The following is a 19,468-nucleotide window of genomic DNA, read 5'->3' as shown; positions in this document are numbered from 1 at the left end:
CTGGAGAGATTCCTGGCTGGGTTGGGTGGATGGAACATCATCCCCCTTTCTGTCCTTGTGATCTAAATGTAGATTTCCTCACCACTAGGCAGTGTGAACATTCACATTCAACTTGGACATTGGCTGGGGTCTTTAGACGCCCATGGGACCTGGAGGTAATTGACTCGTATGTGCACTCTCCCACCCCAATCACTGTACCGAGTCCTTGCTGAGAATTTTGCACTTTCCAAGAGACTGGCACCATTATGTTCTCCTTTGGCTGTGAGATCACCTTCTTTCATGTAGAGGTTGGGCTGTTTTGTTGGCTGCCCTGCTGCCTGTATTGTGCACTGCATTTGTGTGAATCACTGGTAGTGTTGCTTAACCACATAGCTCACGGATTCTTTCCAGGATAGATTTCTATGTGTGCTTTGGTCAAGGAAAACCAAGTGTGTGTTAGTAGCCCTCAGAAGTCTGTTTTGGGGCTGGCACTGTGGTGCAGCGGGTTAAAGCCCTGGCCTGCAGCACCGGCATCCCATATGGCTGCCAGCTTGAGTCCTGGCTGCTCCTCTTCCAATCCAGCTCTCTGCTATGGCCTGGGAAAGCAGTGGAAGATGGCCCAAGTCCTTGAGCCCCTGCACCCATGTGGGAGACCTGGAAGAAGCTCCTGGCTCCTGGCTTTAGATCAGCTCAGCTCCGGTTGTTGCGGCCATCTGCGGAGTGAACCAGAGGATGGAGGACCTTTCTCTCTGTCTCTACCTTGCTCTGTAACTCTGTCTTTTAAATAAATAAAATAAATCTTAAAAAAAGAAGTCTGTTTTCTTCCTGAAAAGCAACCTCTAATTGAATATTAGGCATCTCATTTTTCTTTTTAAATTTTTTTAAAAAAGATTTCTTTTGTTTTTATTTATTTGAAAGGCAGAGAGAGAGAGAGAGAGAGAGAGAGAGAGAGATCTTCTATCCACTGATTCATTCCCCCAATTTGCCACAACAACTGGGGCTGGGCCAGGCTGAAGTCAGGTGCCAGGAGCTTCATCTGGGTCTCCCATGTGGATGCAATGGTCCAAAGACTTAGACCATCTGCTGCTTTCCCAGGCACATTAGCAGGGAGCTGGATCAGAAGTGGAGCATCCAGGACTTGAACTGGTGCCCATATGGGATGCTGGTGCTGCAGGTAGCAGCTTCACCTGCTACACTACAACATCGGCCCCAGACATCTCATTCTTAAAATGTCTTTGATAGCCCATCACAAGGGAACTTTTCTAACCTTGAATCATAGATCATTTGCTATTTTGCTCTCTTTTCCTCCACTTCCTTCTTGTCCCTTCTTTTTGGGAGTGAATTCCTTATATGCACCTGGGCCAAGTCTGTTGCTTCCTCTCAACTCCAAGTTATAGGACACTGTTTTTCAATGTTCTGGCTCTGATTACAAACACTGAGACATCAGTGAATCACTCTTACACCTCTGCTGTATTGGATGTCTTGTCTCTTTTTTTTTTTTTAAAAAAAGATTTGTTTATTTATTTATAAGACAAGAGTGTCAGAAAGAGGGGAGAGAGAGAGAGAGAGAGAGAGAGAGAGAGAGAAAGAGAAAGAGAGAGAGAAATATCTTCCATGTACTGGTTTATTCCCCAAAAGATTGCAACAGCCAGGGCTGGGCCAGGCCAAAGCCAGGAGCCAGAAAATCCATTTGGGTCTCCCATGTAGGTGGCAGAGGCCCACTACTTGGTCCTCCCTCTCCTGCCTTCCCAGACCCATTAGCAGGAAACTGGATTGGAAGCAGAGTAGCTGGACCTGGAACTGATACTTCAACATGGGAATCTGGAATCCCAAGCAGTGGCTTAACCTGTTGTACTGCAGCCCTGGCCCTTCCTAGGGCTGTTTGCTAGGCTGTGTTATGCGATGCTATCCTACCCGCTCTTATCCTGTCTCATTACACTTCATTCATTTCAAGATGTTGGTCATGACCCGCCAAACTAATTATCACCCACTGATAGAGCAGAACATGAAAATTTTCAAAGCACTGCTCATACCTTTTTAAACTCAAGTGATTTGCTTAGGCGACACCTAGAATGGAAATCTTTCAAAGTCAAGGTCTTGCTTTTGAATTCCCCACCCTCACTCAGCACAGCACAACATCAAGTGCACGTAGCATTTATCGGTGAGTGGAATGACTGGGAGCCCTCTAAACGTTGCTGAGATCTGAAAGCGACTCCCAGAACAAGAACACAAGAAGAGACGCCAACTCCAGCCAGGGGGAGAAGCCTTTGCTAAGTGACCACGTACTTGAAGTCCATTTTGTGCAGAAATACTTTGATGGGATTTGTAGTGAACCTTGTCTTTACAACCTTCCCTGCAGAAATTAGAGACACGGGGCATACTCGTGTGCTTGAGGAGCTTGGGAATGAACAAAGAATGCGTTTATAGCATAGCAGAGTGACAAGATAGCCCAACCCAGTGGGATGATGCGGTGCTAGATGCACGGACAGTGTGAGATGGGGACCTAGGGCAGAGGCAGCCTGGAGGGAGCAGCCTCTGGCCTGGGTCTCGTAGGTTCAGTCGGTGTTGGGCAATGGGTGAGGAGCATTTTAGGCGGAAGAACACGTGCAAAGGCTGTGACTCCCAACGCCTGTGGGATGTGTCTGGGGAATGGAGTTGAGTCCTGCATGTCTGGAATAAAGGATGGGATGCAGAGAGTGGTGGGAGATGAGAGAGCAAAGGATTTTGAGCTCTGATAGGAAGCCAGTCAATGGCTGTAGGCAAGCGAGAGCAGGGGACGGACCGAAGGCAAGGAATCTTGGGGAGAGCAGCTGGTCAGGGGACAAGGGAGCTCTGGTCCAGACATCTGCACCTGCCAGGCAGTGACAACAGGACAGGTTCCAGCTGTGGCAGCCAGGGCTGTGCCCTCTACCCAAGGAAACCTTGACCTCGCAGCTTCTTTGGAGAGTCTCAGCCAAGAGTAAAGAGGCCCTGCACAGGCTGTTCCAGGTCTCCCGGGACGGAGGAGGGCAGGAAGGGCAGGGGAGGTTTGCAGGCTGCTTTGGCTGCCATGGTGTGAAGGTCTCTCCACTGTCTCACGTGGGATGAGTGGTTGATGATTCCTTTTGCACTGTGAGCTCTCTGGATGGTTAGGCAGCAGTTCTAAGCAGCCAGCCCCAACTGACTTCTTCATATGCTGCCTTGATAGTGCCAGTGGGGGATTCCAGGATCACACTGTGACCTCGGGAACCAACAAAAGAATCATTAGTTTAATTGTCCCCAAATGTCTGTTCTTGGACACTTCTTTTTTTTTTTTTTTTTTTTTTTTTTTTCAAATGGAACTTACTTTTTAAGTGATGAAGACATGCACTTGGGGGGTGAGTAAGCGGGAGTTCTCACTTCTGTTTTGAAATCCCAAATTAATGAGCATGATAAACTGTTATTGCTGGCATTGGCTTTACCCCAAGTGGCCAAGTGGCACCGTCTGACTCTCTGCTCTGAGTGCTTGGTGGGTCCCCCCGACCCTCCCCAGATCCCCACCCTCTTTCCCTTTCCATTGACTTGAGACAGCCCTTGTCGACGTGCCAATCACAGTGGGAAGGGGGGAAGGGGAGAGGTCACAGTGCATGGGGTTCAAGGTCACAGTGGGCGGAGCAAGGGGGATCACAGTGCAAGTAAGTCAGGTCGTTTCCTCTGCTCAAGTCCAGCTGTCTGCCACGGCAGTGTGACCCGTGGCGGACAACCCAGGAGACGAAGACGGTGGCAGCGGCAGCATCCTTTCTCGCCTGCATTTATCTGCGCTGTTTGAAGCCTTGTGACCCATCAGGACCCAGAGGCTGCCTGATCACATTATTGGGCTATCTGCTGTCTTCAGGCTGGGAGATCCTGGTCGGCCTGTCGAGGATGGGTTTCTCCTGCTCCTCCTCGGGGCTGGCACTGCCCAGGATCCGCTTCCGGGCCTCGGCGTACTCTGCCTCCTGCTGTGCTAGCGACTTGACCAGAAGGGCTGGCCTGCTGGTGGAGTTGGGGCTGCTGACCACACCGTTGCTGGTGGGCCTCTTGAGGATGCGGATCTGTGGAGGGGGCCCCGTGGGAAGGCTATCGTCTTGAATCACAATGGGCACTTTGGGAGGAGATTTGGATTTCCTGCCCGCTGTCTGCCGCCTCCTCCCAGCTCTCAGCGACCTCCTCATCTTCCATCTTATTCGCCGCTTTCCCTCCTCTCCCACCCCTCCGGACACTTCTTAAAAAACCAGCTCATATAGACATAACACCACGTAGTATTTTGGAATATCTTGCGTGCTACGTTATGCACTATATGGGCCCTTCTTCCTCCTCCCATCTCCATCTGTGCGTTCATGTGTGTGCCCCAGTGCATCCCTAGAGTCTGGGGCTCAGGTTTCCAAGCTCTGACCCCCACAGCAACCAGAGAGAGAGCAATGAGCCTATATCCCACTGCAGCAGAGTGCCTGTGCCCACATGCCACCTGGTTTGGGAATGCGGGGCTGGACTGGGTTTCCTGTTGTGATTCCTGCCCTAGGCACCATTGACAGTGGTTCTGTATCTGCTCATTAGTGTTCCCTGCCTCCCATGGTCTGAGCAGAGATGGGAAGAGGATGGGCTTGGCAGCAGGGAGAGTGGCCCATCATCTGAAGACCCGGAGACCTGGTCCCTCGCCCCACCCATGTCTACCTGCGACTTTGGGACTTCCTTCAACAAGTGAGGCTATTGCAGGTCTCTACCCTGGAGAGATGGAACTTCCATCCCTCCTACTGCTAACCTCACAGACCCCAGAGGTCTCTGGTTCTTGGAGGGGGTGGAGAAGCAGGTGGTAAAATGTGAAATGAGGAAGGCAGGACACAGCTTTCAAGGCGGGGGGGCGGGCAGAGAACCCCTTTGTGTGCCTGGGACTTGTTTCATTTTCCTTAGGTGCCCAAGGTAATTTTCTGGCATCGTTTTATTGGGACAGAAGTCCCACCTGCCAGCTCTGCTCCTGCCACCTGCTTCCTGCAGACCTGAGCCAAACAAACAAACAAACAAACAAACCCACAGATTTCACCTCTAACACAGAGTCCCGCTACAACGTGTGCCTGTCTGACCTTGGACTCTGATGCAGAGATTTTGTTTTGGCTATGATTCGAAGGCTACAAGACCTTGCTTTGATGAAACGATGGTGAGGCTGCTGGTTATTTGGCCAAAAGGAAGAGTTGGCAGCCATAGATGCAGGCTGGAAAACACATTTTGTAGTTCACTGGAATAGGGAAGTGGAAGTTCTAGAACATTCTGCCAGCTTCCCATTCAGAGAGGAGAGGGGGTGAGGCCCACTGTTATGCTGTTGACCAATCATCTGAGAGGGGGCAGGTTGCAGATCTTGCTAGGGATCTAAAAAATAAATCCACAAAGAAAAAGATGGGGAGCTTGACTTCCCTTGAATCCCCAAATGTCTTTTCTTACATCACAGATGCATGGAACTCCCAAGGAAAGTGGTCCTCGTGATAATCCTTGCCCCCTGCAGGGAACCTAACCACTCTTAGCTCATGTCCTTTGCAGCCGGAACCATGCTTGCTTGGACGCATTGGGCCTCTTGAATCTCCTGTAGTCTGGAGTCAATCTTCTTAGTCCTTTCTTGATGCTCTTGGCTTTGGTGTTTAGGCTGAGTCTTTAACGCCATCCCTTCTTCAGAATTTTGCTGGTGTTGTGAGGAAATCATTGTGGTGCAGTGGGTTAAGCCGCCCATTATCCCATTATCAGAGTGCTTAGGATTGTGTCCTGCTTCCTGTTCCTGCTAATGTGCACCCTGGGAAGCAGCAGGTGGTGGCCCAAGGACTTGGGTTTCTGCCACCCACATGGGAGACCCCAGTGGGATTCCTGGCTTTCTGGCTTTGGCCTGGGCCGCCCCTGGCTGTTGCTGGAACTTGGGGAATGAGCCAGTAGATGGAGGATCTCCGTCTGTCCCTTTCTCTCTCTCTCTCCCTCCCTCTCCCTCTCCCTCTGATTCTTCCTCTCCTTCTATTTGTCACTCTGCCTTTCAAATAAATAAATGAACAAACAAAACTTGAAAACTCGTTGTCTTTAAGGAACTACTTCTTTCCCTTGTTTGGCTTCTCCTCATCATAGCCTTGTTGGTGACTTGGGAAGAGCCTGACCCACGAGTCCAGAAACATGATCTCTTTCTCCTCTGGCAGATCCCTCTGCACCTTGTGCCCCTGAGCTGCCCTCCACGGATTGCCAGGGGCATGGAGAACCCCAGGGCGCCCCTTGAGGTGTCCTCCAGAGAGGCTCTGTGAAGCCCCTGGTTCATTGAATCACATGGCGTCCACGTCACTGTAGGATAAAGAAATAGATCCCTTCCCACAGGAATTTTTTTGTGTCCCTCCTTTCTTCTCACAGGAGCTGCCCATCACTTAGGCCTCCTCTGTCATGTGAGACATGAACTTGTTCTTCAGCATAAGTGTGTGGGCATCTTGAAGTTTTCAGTCTTCTGTCCGGGAATCCTTCATTTGCCTTCATTGCTTTCCCTCCATCCTTTCCTGTTTGACGTTATGTTTATGTCATATTCTTTTTTAAAATTTATTTGACAGATAGAGTTAGACAGTGTGAGAGAGAGAGACAGAGAGAAAGGACTTCCTTCTGTTCTTTCACCCCTCCAAATGGCCACCACAGCTGGCGCGCTGCACCAATCCAAAGCCAGGAGCCAGGTGCTTCTCCTGGTCTCCCATGTGGGTGCAGGGCCCAAGCACTTGGGCCATCCTCCATTGCACTCCCGGGCCACAGCAGAGAGCTGGCCTGGAAGAGGGGCAGCTGGGACTAGGACCTGGTGCCCATATGGGATGCTGGCGCCACAGGTGGAGGATTAACCAAGTGAGCCACGGCACCGGCCCTATATTATATTCTTGTTTGTTATTTATTTATTTGATGGGGGTTGGGTGGGGGGAGGAGAGAGAGAGAGAGAGAGAGAGAGAGAGAGAGAGAGACAGCAAGAGCGAGCCAGGCTGAAGCCAGGAGCTGGGAACTCAATGCAGCTCTCTCTCGTGAGCAGCGGGGACTCAATTACTTGAGCCATCAGCTGCCGTCTCCCAGGGTGCTCGTTAGCACGAAGCTAGAATTGGGAGTGAAGCGGGGACTTGAACCCAGATATTCCAAAACCGCATGCAGGTATCCCAGGCCTTTCGTGCTATACCAAGTGCACACTCTAATTTTTAAAAGTCAGACGTCTTACTAGACTCTCAAGTAAAGGGGTCGATGTAAATAAATACATCTCAAAGTACACTAAGGCACTGAGGAGTTTCTGTCTCTCTAGGCTTGCTCCCCACTGGAAGGCGGGCACCTATCTGCGCATGCTCAGTGTACATGGTGCGAACAGGTCAGCGCCACCTGCAGGCAGCAGCCTGGGCCTGCAGCCCCATCTGCCAGGTACCAGGCACCACAGCAGGTGGGGGCTGCAGGCATCTCAGCCGCATCTCTTTTTGCCAGCATCCGTTCTTGGGGAGCGCTGTCACCGTGCTGTTCGACTTGGAGTGCTCGTGTGCATCTATCTTGTGGCAAGCCTGGGTTTCACACTCTGCCCACGAGGAGTGTGCTGGCACCGTAGACCGACAGCTGACACTATCAGTCGATCAGACAAGACGGCCACCCGGGCAGAGCTGACATTGTCTTCCACTGAACTCCAAGTGGCAGGAGTCCTGGCCCCGGAGTCCCTTCCGTGGCCTTGGAGATCTGCGGTGCAGACGCTACCAGCTCTGGCTGGCTGCTTCCTCTCTTACCCTTGAAGATGTCTGCAGGTGACAGGGAAAGATGTGTTAAGGTGGACGGGAGAGTTTGCTCACGCTGATGAGTCGGAGCCATGTGGACAGCTGGATGGCTGTCCCCAGCCCGGGGAGGAGGCTGACCATTCTTAGCCAAGTCACTGGGCACAGACATTCTCTGGTTCTGGGGATTAGTGCATGGATGTATCTTTCTGGGAACCCTTATCCAGAGCAAGTGTCTGATCTTTATCGATCACATAAGAACGTGAAGATAGAGGAGGCTAATGGGGGACACAGCTGGTTTAGCACGGCCCTTTTTTGAGTGAGGTGCTTTCTAGCCTCTGATATAAATTAATTATTAGCAGCTAATAACTGCACGAGGTTTGGGTACACTCCATATATGGTCAGGTGATGCCCTGGTTTGGGTGTTAGTTTGGGTGTCTTCCCTAAAGGGCCAGCTGTCCAAGACTTGGTCCCAGGGAGGCGGTGTAAATGTCTCAAGGTGAGAGGTCATAGGGTCATTGGGGTCATGCCCTGAAAGGCACATCTCATTTGACCTCTTGAGCACCTGCAAAAGGGTGGTTGTAAAAGCTTTGGTTTGGGGTCTCCACGCTCTCCTTGTTTCCTGGCTCACCACATTTTTTTTAAAGATTTACTTTATTTACTTGAAAGACAGAGTTACAGAGAGAGGTAGAAACACACAGAGAGGTCTTCCATGCGCTGGTTCACTCCCCAATTGGCCGCAACAGCCAGAGCTGCGCCGATCTGAAGCCAGGAGCCAGGAGCTTCCTCCGGGTCTCCCACGTGGGTGCAGGGGCCCAAGGACTTTGGCCATCTTCTACTGCTTTCCCAGGACATAGCAGGGAGCTGGACAGGAAGAGGAGCAGCCGGGACTAGAACCGGCACCTATATGGGATGCGGGTGCTTCGGGCCAGGACTTTAACCTGCTGCACCACAGCACCGGCCCCACCACATGGTCTTTACTCTGCAGTGCTCCACCAGGGAGCCACCTGACCTTGAACTTGAACCTTCAACATCTTGACCCAAACCTAACCTCTTTCCTTGATCAAGTTTGGCTGCCTAAAGTGTTTTGTTGTCCTGCAAAAAAGCTCGCCAGTATACAGGTGGACAAAGGCCAGTCCTGGAGCCTTGTTCTAGAGATTAACTTTCTTGGCTGGTTCTTACATCATTCCCTGCACCCGTATGCATCCCCAAAGTTGTCAAAGTCGTGAGTTGGACCCATTTTATTGAACTCGCAGTAACACGTTGGGGCAATTCTATTCGCGTACTTATGGCTGGTTGGAAATCTGTGTCAGAGGCCGGCGCTGTGGCAGAGCAGGGCAAGACGCCATCCTGAAATTCCATACTGAAGCAACAGTTCAAATTCTGTTGGCTCTGCTTCCAGTCTAGCTCCCTGCTGCTGTACTTGGGAAAACGGCAGAACTTGGTCCAAGTCCTTGGGCCCCTGCCACCCACGTGGGAGACCCGGCTGGAATTCCTGGCTCTTGGCTTTGGCCTGGCTCAGATCTGGCCACTGCAGCTATTTGGAGAATGGAACCAGCAGCTGGAAGATCTGTTTCTTCCTCTTCCTCTCCCTCTCCCTTTTTGCAAGTCTGCCTTCCAAATAAATACAATAAATCTTAAAAAAATATATAAGTGGGTGTCAGTGTTTCAGTGTTGTTCTTAGTTGTAACAGCTTGGGTTTTTAAAAATTATCCAGTGAAGATCACAACTTGTCAAAAAACAGACTCAAGAAAAGCTCATTTGCTTTTGTGCAAATCCTGTGTCGTAAATCAACTCCAGTTCCTTCTTTGAAAGGAGTATTCGGTCAGAGATCTATGCTTGAGCTCAGCAAATGGATTCTATTTAATAGTTTTTTTTTTTTTGAGAAAATGCCTGTGCTTTTGGTTTTGCTTCAACTGTCTATACTTTTAAAGCAAGAAGAGAATGTTTAATTGGTATTTACTTTTTAAAAAAATATTTAATTATTTATTTGAAAGTCAGAACTACACACAGAGAGAAGGAGAGGTAGAGACAGAGAGAGAGAGAGAGGTCTTCCATCCGCTGGTTCACTCCCCAGATGGCTATAATGGCCGGAGCTGTGCCGATCTGAAGCCAGGAGCCAGGAGCTTCTTCTGGGTCTCCCACGAGGGTGCAGGGGCCCAAGGACTTGCTTTCCCAGGCCATAGCAGAGAGCTGGATCAAAAGTGGAGCATCCAGGACCTGAACTGGTGCCCAGATGGGATGCTGGCACTGCAGGCGGTGGCTTTACCCACTACACCACAGCGCTGGCCCCATTAGGTGGGTCTTCTCAACCCATTTTACAGGTGCGAGGACTGAGTCCCTGGAGCTCTAGATTAGGGAGCTCTCTTGCCAGTGGCAGAGCTGGGACTGGAATTCAGGTCTCCTGAGTCCTGGGCCTGTGACATGGACCGCACTGGGCTTCTGCTGTGGTGCCGCCATCTTGCCTAAGCTCCCAGGCTTTGGAAATGCCTGGGCCATCTCACTCCTGGTTGTTGGTTGAGGTGGACCAAGCAGGGACTTGGCCCTGAACATCCCAGCCCGATAAGATCTGGGTTAACTGACAACAACCCTTGGGATGTGCGTGCGAGGGGAGATGGCACAGGAGCCACTGCACTGAATGTCTTCTGGGGGTGCCGAAGAGGAGCCTGGGCTCTCGCCGGGCACGCTTCGGCCCCGCACAGGTGGGTCTGGGCTGAAGTATTGACTTGATGCTGACTTGTAAGTAGAAATCTACAACCGTCTAGTTCTGCTCAGGGTCATCCTGCTATCTCACCTGCTGAATATCGATTGCATTTATTTAATTTTTAAAAAAAGATTTATTGATTTATTTGAAAGTCAGAGTTACATAGAGAGAGGAGAGGCAGAGAGAGAGAGAGAGAGAGAGAGAGAGGTCTTCCATCTGATGGTTCACTTCCCAATTGGCTGCAACGGCCGGAGCTGCGCCGATCCAAAGCCAGGAGCCAGGAGCTTCTTCTGGGTCTCCCATGTGGGTGCAGGGGCCCAAGGACTTGGGCCATCTTCCACTGCGTTCCCAGGCACATTGGCAGAGAGCTTCTTTTTCAAATCTACCTCTTTTTCTTGTTTTCCTTGGTTCCTTTTAGATCTAATAGATGCAATTTCTATTTTTAAATATTTACTCTTTTCAAGTAAAGGAATTTCTAAAATTTTGCTTATGCATTTGGGACTCGTGCACACACACACACACACACACAGAGAAAGAGACAGACAGAGAGATTATTTTTGCTGATTCACTCCCCAGATGCTTGCAACAGCCAGGCCTGGGCTAAACCAGGCCAAATCTGGGAGCCAGGAACCCAATCCAGGTCACTCAATGTGCCAGGAATCCAATTGCTTGAGCCATCACTGATACCACCCAGGGTCTGAAAGCTGGAGTCAGGAACCGGAGCTGGGACTCGAACCCACGGACTCCTATATGAGAAGCGAACGTCTTAACCACTAGGCTGATGCCTGCTTCCAAGCCAGCTCAGAGTCCCGCCCACAGGGATGTACTGCTTGTGGTCCCGTGGGTGTGGCCTCTTACTGTGTTTGCGGCTGATGTCCTGGGGCACTAGATTTCTTCACGCTGGTCTGACCTGCATCTACAGCAGGCCTTCGTTTCCTACATCTTGTCTTAGGGAGGTTTTCCCACGGGCATTTTCACAGTGGCCTCTGTTAGAAGATCTCAGAGGCGCATTTTTAAATTTGTATCGGGCCCTACATTTCTTTATATAGCGAAGGCAGTTTACAAAGCCCGAATTCCTACTCTTGGGAAGGGCAGACGGAGGGGTTCTGTTTCTTAGGGGCCTTGGGATTGTTCTACTTTTACTTTGAGGGCAGCAAAGGACTTGACTGGTTCCTGTCTCTTGTCAAGGGGTTCCGTTCCAGCACGTGTGCCCTTTATGGAGCCTTGGCCTCAACCCAGCCTCCTTAGGGGGGCCTTATAAGCGCATGCTTGCTTCCTTCCTCCCCTGGCTACACTGTTTCAACTCCTCCTCATCGCAATGTTTGTGAATGAAAGCTGAGCTTTCTCGTTCTTACTTTGGAGCTTAGCTCTGTGTTTAGGATGTTGTAAAAGCCACCTAAATTTTGCAGGATTTCCATGTATTTGGAGGACACAGTCTACCACCCACCGTGGATCTCTTCATCAACAGTGTCTAAGCTACACATGGGCTGTGCTCTAAATATCCATTTGTGGGGCTGGTGCTGTGGCATAGAGGCTAAAGCCACCTCCTGCAGTGCCCACATCCCATAAGGGCGCCGGTTTGAGTCCCAGCTGCTCCACTTCTGATCCAGCTCTCTGCTATGGCCTGGGAAAGCAGAGGAAGATGATCCACGTCCTTGGGCCCCTGCACTCGTGTAGGAGACCCGGAGGAAGCTTCCAGCTCCTGGGTTTGGATCAGCTCAGCTCTGGCCATTGCAGCCATTTGAGGAATGAACTAGCGGATGGAAGACCTTTCTCTCTGTCTCTCCCTCTCACTGTCTGTAACTCTACCTCTCAAATAAATAAATAAAATCTTAAAAAAAAAACCAGAATGTCCATGTTAAAATTTATCTCCAGAACTGCACCTGCTGAGGGAGGCATCGGGCCCTTAGGAGACTCCCCCACCCCCTACCTGGGCTGCATCTCATTTTCTCCCAGGAGGCGAGCTCTGCAGGAGGCCAGATAACAAACAGGAGATCTCCCGTGGAGCACTACATCTAAGCCAAGACGTTTTCAATTCTGTGATCTTGAAAGTGTAGTGGCCGCAGGGCCCGGCTGCTCGCTGAGTCCCTGTCTGCCCCTTTGCTAGTGGGGCCATCCAGTTCAAAGCCCATTTGACAAGGCGTGCTGTCCTCTGGACAGAGTGTGGGCGGTCTCTGCAGGCGTTTGTTTCTCTACAAGTTCTGGATCAAGGCTGGGGGCATGGCCCGGGGACCCTGGGTCAGCACTGTCTCCAGGACGTCAGGATGTCTCCCACCCAGGGGGAGGATGGCTCTCCCCAAGACAGCTTTAGGATTCTTTAGGCCTGGTTTGTCCAAAGCCTGGTAAATGTGAAGGAGCTCTTGGCCAGCCGTGTTGTCTCAGAGTACACGTAGGCATCCCTGTATAGGAACTCCTACCCTACCTGCAGGGCTGTGCTCAGGTTTGCTGTTGACGTGGAGATCCGTGGTGTACACAGAGCTTGGCTATGTAGACTGAGAACCGAGACCACCATGTGTCACTATCACTTTATTAAATCCATCTGGAAAACCCTTGCTCAGAAAGTCGAGACTGCAAATCAGCGAGCATCTGCACTGCTCAGACCAAGCTATTTCTGAAAACCGATTTATCCAGGCCAGAGTTTGCTTCTCTGGGCAGACAACTCCACGGTGAAGCAACTGTATACTTATCCAGGCTGTGTGTCCAGCAATCTGGAAGCACTGCAACATAGATTGGGCCCAATATCCATCAGATCGGGACATTGGAAGGGGCCACCACTTGACCCCAGGCCACAGATCATACCAATACTTACCTCTGATACTGTTTTCCCGTGATGCTCCCGAGATCCTGTGAAGGTAATGTTCTCTCTGACGGCCCAGTAGGAGTTGGTCTTGCTTCTCCACAGGTAATCCAGGTGGTCTTTCAGGGGGCGTCTGCCGTCAGAGTGCTATGTTTCCATCCAGCAGTTGGTTCCTTTGGACTTCGAAGCAACTACCGCCTGGTACCCAGGAAGTGGTGCTTGTGCTTAGTTGTCCTGACCCTCTGGTTATTTTGGGTCATCTCCAGGGACCTCTTTTCTCTCAGACTCAATGTTCCGGCTGATTCTTAGTTCTCAGCTGTGTTGCTCGTCTTGTTCACCGGGCGGGGGCTGTGTGCTCAGCACGGGCAGCTCCTAGGCTTGGTCTGCAAGTCCTGGTGGGTGGCCAGACAGGCGACTGCTACTGTGTCTGTGAGGATCTGGCCAAGATGTGGAGCAACTTTGGGGAGAGTTGGAGAACCGGTCTGGGGAACGAGGGGGAAGGTGGGCACCCTTAGGACGCTCTGGGTCCTGCAGAAGGATAACCTTGTGAAGAAAGTAGCTGAGCCTGCTGTCGCTTCCGGTTTCTCTGCCCGTTCAGAACGAGTGACCCGGATTTACTGTCACTTCCGGTTTCTCTCCACTGCGCATTCAGAACGAGTGACCCGGATTTACTGTCACTTCCGGTTTCTCTCCACTGCCCATTCAGAACGAGTGACCCGGATTTACTGTCACTTCCGGTTTCTCTCCACTGCCCGTTCAGAACGAGTGACGCGGATTTAGAGAGTTGAGCTGTGCTGTGGTTGTCATGCCAGGTTCTCAGGGTCAGTGCTTTCTACTCTGGGTGGGGGTTGGGCTTCCTTTAAAGGTGGTTCCACCTCTGGCTGTCCTGGGAAGAGGTCGGCTCTGGGACAGGAAGTGAGGAGTCGGGAGGCAGACCCCAGCTTTGAAGGAGAAAGTGCTTGCCTTCCTTTTTGAAAAATATGTATTTATTTGAGAGGCAGAGTTACACACACACACACACACACACACACAGAGACAGAGAGATCTTCCACCTGCTGGCTCACTCCCCAAATGGCCACAACGGCCAGGGCTGGGCCAGGCCAAAGCCAGGAGCCAGGAATTCAATCTGGGTCTCCCATGTGGGTTAGCAGGGACCCAGGGCACTGAGCCACCACCTCCCTGGGTCTGTGTCAGCAGGAAGCTGGATCAGAAGCAGAGTACTCAGATAGCAAACCAAGCACTCCGATACAGCCTCCGTTGACCTGAGTGGCAGCCTAACCCACTGCACACAGCACCCACCTCTCTGGGTTGCTCTTCAGCTGATGGGATCTATCAATTGTCCATTAACCAGGAGACCCTCTTTAGAGTCTTTGAATGTCACGCAGTCTTTTAGTTGCAACTCCTCACTCTACTCAGTCCTGGACCCACATTTCCTGTCCTCACGTAGGGGTTAGAATCTAAGCCGCTGGGAGCCACCATTGGGCAGAGAAGCCGGGGGCCACCTGGGCTTCCACGCCATTTTAAGGTTTCTGTCTGCACTCGGCAGGGGAGGGCGTCCCCTTCTCGGTTTTGCATTTGCCTCTGCTTTCTATAAGCTGTAGTTCTGCTGTTTCTGAGTTTTCTCTCGGCCTTGGTGAGTTTTCTCTCAGCCTCGCCAAGCCATCCCGGCTGGGTTCCCCCTGGTGCTACAGCGCTCATCACCTGCTAATCACCGGGAAAGAGAGCCTCAGGTCTTCACAAAAGTTAAGGTAAAACCAGGAAGCTGCACAAATAAAGGAACAGTGGGGCAAGAAAAAAAAATGAAAGCCAGTTTGCTGGTTAGAATACTGAAGTTAGTAGATTCTGTGAAAGTGGAAATCCGAGACACTGGGCTTCCTCAGTAACAACCACACAGCTGTTTCTCCATCAGACTCGATTCCTGACTTGGCTTGGCCACTGCTATGGTGTAACCTTGGAGGCATTTCTCCTCTGAAACTCACTGTTCCTACTCCGCGGGATGGAGACAATGCCTGCTTCCTGCGTTTTTAGTGAGATTTTAAAAAAGTTGGCTTATGGGCCGGCGCTGTGGCTCACTAGGCCAATCCTCCGCCTGTAGTGCTGGTACTCGGGGTTCTAGTCCTGGTTGGGGCGCTGGATTCTGTCCCGGTTGCCCCTCTTCCAGGCCAGCTCTTTGTTGTGGCCCGGGAAGGCAGTGGAGGATGGCCCAGGTGCTTGGGCCCTGCACCTGCATGGGAGACCAGGAGAAGCACCTGGCTCCTGGCTTCGGATCGGCACAGCACACTGGCTGTAGTGGCCACTTGGGGGTGAACCAACAGAAGGAAGACCTTTCTCTCTGTCTCTAACTCTGCCTGTCAAAAAAATATAAAAATATAAAAAAAGTTCGCTTATGTACAAGTTCCCAGAAGAATATTTTTATATTTATATTAAATTTGAGTTTATGTAGAAAATATTCCATTCATCTAATTTTATTAGATAATCTCTCCCCCCACCCCCAACTCTTCCCCAGGGTGTTGGGTGCTTGTCTGTGGCCAGTGACTGTACAGCACTGGCTGTGCTACTTGTCAAAGTAAACACTGGGGCAGGCGCTGTGGTGTAAGGGGTAAAGCTGCCGCCTGCAGTGCCGGTATCCCATATGGGCGCCGGTTCTAGTCCTGGTTGCTCCACTTCCTATCCAGCTCTCTGTTATGCCCTGGGAAAGCAGTGGAAGATGGCCCAAGCCGTTGGGTCCCTGCACCCGTGTGGGAGACCTAGAAGAAGCTCCTGGCTCCTGGCTTTGGATCGGTGCAGTTCCGGCCATTGTGGCCATTTGGGGAGTGAACCGGCAGATGGAAGACCTCTCTCTCTGTCGTCTCTCCCTCTCTCTCTGTAGCTCTGCCTCATAAATAAATAAATAAACAAATAAATAAAATCTTAAAAGAAAAAACCAGTAAACACTACAAAAGCTACATAGAAGACCTGCCCCTTGCAAATGTCCAGTGTCGAGGACAGTTCTTACACTGGACTTTGCATCTTCCCAGCCTGCCTTTCATTCTGAGCTGTGGCTATGGTAACCATCTGCCCACAGGTGCAGGTGGGCAACACGTCTGCTCGGCTGCACCTTGCCCGTGACCCTGAAGCTTCTGTCTCTTGGAGTAGCTGCAGGAACCTCTCAGCCATGGACTGTCCCATGCCCTTGGGGGAATCCTGCCAAGATGGGGGAACCAGCGCATCACAAGGCCATGCTTGACCCATGCTGGAGGATGGCAGCTAGCGTCGAATATCACCCTCTCTGCGCTGGGACAAACCACTCTGCAGTGCAGCCGACAAAGCTGTGCCCTGGAGGCTGGTGCTCCAGATTCTTTGGCTTGGGACCTGCTGTTATCACAACTGACTTTGCTCCCATCCATTTCACGACCCCCCCATTCTCATTCGAATTACTCCCCCAAATCAAACACCTGCCCATAATCCCTGCCTTAAGCTCTCCCTTCTGGGAGTGCACAGGCTAACTTACCTGGCTCAACGCACAGAGGCTAGATTTTCCACATGAGTGGGCAAGAGCTTAGCAGAATAAATCAAGATGTGAATGCTGAGATAAGTGCTGGCATTAGAGGGAGGACGCCTGTATTGACAAGCTGGTGAAACAGAGGCCATTTACCGTGCAGAGATCTTTCTTTTTTTTAAATCTTTTATTTATTTATTTATTTATTTATTTATTTTTTGACAGGCAGAGTGGACAGTGAGAGAGAGAGAGACAGAGAGAAAGGTCTTTCTTTGCCATTGGTTCACCCTCCAATGGCTGCTGCGGCCGGCGCACTGCGCTGATCCGATGGCAGGAGCCAGGTGCTTCTCCTGGTCTCCCATGGGGTGCAGGGCCCAAGGACTTGGGCCATCCTCCACTGCACTCCCTGGCCACAGCAGAGAGCTGGCCTGGAAGAGGGGCAACCGGGACAGAATCCAGCGCTCCGACCAGGACTAGAACCCGGTGTACCGGCGCCGCAAGGGGGAGGATTAGCCTAGTGAGCCGCGGCGCCGGTCATCGGTCATCGTGCAGAGATCTTTCTAATACTCAGCACAGCCTTTCCCAAGGAAGATACGAGATGCTCTTTTACATCAACAGGATAGCTAAAAATAATTTAAATTATTATCTAAATAACACTATGTACAAAGCCTGGCGTTGGCTGAGGTCCCCACCCAGGGGAGCAGTGGGGTGACTGGCACTCTGTAACCAGGAAATGCCTAGAGAAAAATGCCTTAAAAAGACAATTTTGTGCTGTTTCAGCAAATGATATAAATTAGGAAGCTACTTTCCCCCAAGCCTTTCCTGTATTTGGCATGACAGATTGAATTTCAGTTCCTTGGAAGCTCTCTAATGTGATTATGATTAAGAGATGGATTTTTTAAATGAGAGAGAGAGAGAGAGAGAGAGAGAGAGTCTGTATGCACGGGCTCACTCCCTAGATGCCTGGCACAGCCAGAACTAGACCAAGGAGATTGGGTCTCACCCAGGTCTCCCATGTGAGTGGCAGAGGCCCGACTACCTGCCCCATCACTGCTGCCTTCCAGGGTGTGCACCTGCAGGAAGCAGGAGTCAAGGGCTAGACCCAGGCCCTCCGATATGGCTGGCAGGTGTCCTAATAGACTTCCTAGTTGCTGGACCCAACAACTGGCCCAGGAGCTGGGATCGAGAATCCATCCATCCAGGGCTGACTTTCGTTCTCATCATTTGCTTGTAATTTTTATTTATTTATTTATTTATTTATTTATTTATTTTTTGACAGGCAGAGTGGACAGTGAGAGAGAGAGACAGAGAGAAAGGTCTTCCTTTGCCATTGGTTCACCCTCCAATGGCCGCCGCGGCCGGCGCGCTGCGGCTGGCGCACTGCGCTGATCTGAAGGCAGGAGCCAGGTGCTTCTCCTGGTCTCCCATGGGGTGCAGGGCCCAAGCACTTGGGCCATCCTCCACTGCACTCCCTGGCCACAGCAGAGAGCTGGCCTGGAAGAAGGGCAACTGGGACAGAATCTGACGCCCTGACCGGGACTAGAACCCGGTGTGCCGGCACCGCAAGGCGGAGGATTAGCCTAGTGAGCCGCGGCGCCGGCCATTGCTTGCATTTAATTGGTGAGGCAACAGTAATTGTGTGCTTATGTGACCAGTGAGCAAGCAGGTCCATCCCCTTCTTGGTCCCCATGAAAATCCAGTTGGAGCTGCCAGCACTCGACACGGGGCATCTGGATGTTTCTCCAGGACAGAGTCAGTTTCTGATTTCCTATCTTCGTAGGTCAGAGGCCAGGTGTGCAAAGCGTTTGCAAAAAGAGCCGACCAGAGGCTGCTCCAGGAGTCTGCAACTGTGGGACAGCCTGCACTTGGGGCTGAGAGCGATACCTCTCTTCTTGCTTGTTTCAGGGCCAGGTGGGTGGACTTGGCCTTTGGCGAAAATTATCTAAGAGGACAAGTGCACCTAGCTGAGCTGCGGGGGTAGAAATAGGTCCAACACCGATTGGAAGAAATGTGCCCCTGGATGCCTGTGAACTTGAGCCGACTGCTCAGAAAAGACAAAGCTATCAGAGCTGGGAGCTCAGCCAGGCAAGGCCAGCTCCGGGGGACAAACAGAGCTTCAGCAAGATCATAGCACGTGGAGCAGGAGCAGCATTCAAAGAAATCACGGCATAAAGCCCTTCTGGGCTGGAGAGAAACCTACATTCACAGATCAAAGGGGCTCAACAGGCCCCAGGCAGAAAGAATGAAAACAGATCAACACCTTGTAAGTTCTTGAACTTCAAGGAAGAGAGGGAATCACCCACGCATCCTCCAGAAAAAGCAGACTGGCGACAAAAGAACAAAAGCCAGGCCTGAGGCTTGTCTCTCACAGCGAGAAAACACAGCCAAGTGACAGTTTTTGCAGGGAACAGGGTTGTCCTAGTCATTGTACATGGTGACGCGGCTGCGTCTGTGTGTGTCCTCAGGAGCCACGCCACCCCCCACCCTGTGCTCAGCAAGCTCTCGAGGAGGAGGAGGAGGAGGAGGAGGAGGAGGGGGTGAGCCAGCCACCCGGCGATGACTCATCAAGTCCGGCACAGAGAAATGACAGCAAACCTGGAAGTCATTTAAACACACAGAATTAAGTTGAAATAACTGTTGTAAATATGTTTTGAGTGCGGAATGCAAATGTCATCATTAGTTCTAGAAAGAGAAAAAAAAAATGTTAAAAAATGAGCCCGGTCCAAAGTTGTAACTTGCGCATATGAAAATGAGGCAGTGACAGGTGGGTGTTGGGCACAGTA

The 19,468-nt window shown here is 51.2% G+C and overlaps 1 pseudogene; it reads right to left on the bottom strand.

The window, feature by feature from the left end:
* Nucleotides 1-3,546: 3,546 nt before the first annotated feature.
* Nucleotides 3,547-4,179, bottom strand: LOC100352577 (SUZ RNA-binding domain-containing pseudogene; annotated as a pseudogene).
* Between the last annotated feature and the right edge of the window lie 15,289 nt (nucleotides 4,180-19,468).

Source organism: Oryctolagus cuniculus, chromosome 19 (assembly GCF_051225735.1).
Source record: "Oryctolagus cuniculus isolate XC-2025 breed Fujian yellow rabbit chromosome 19, ASM5122573v1, whole genome shotgun sequence".
Lineage (NCBI taxonomy): Eukaryota > Metazoa > Chordata > Mammalia > Lagomorpha > Leporidae > Oryctolagus > Oryctolagus cuniculus.
This window is presented reverse-complemented; position numbering and strand designations above follow the sequence as displayed.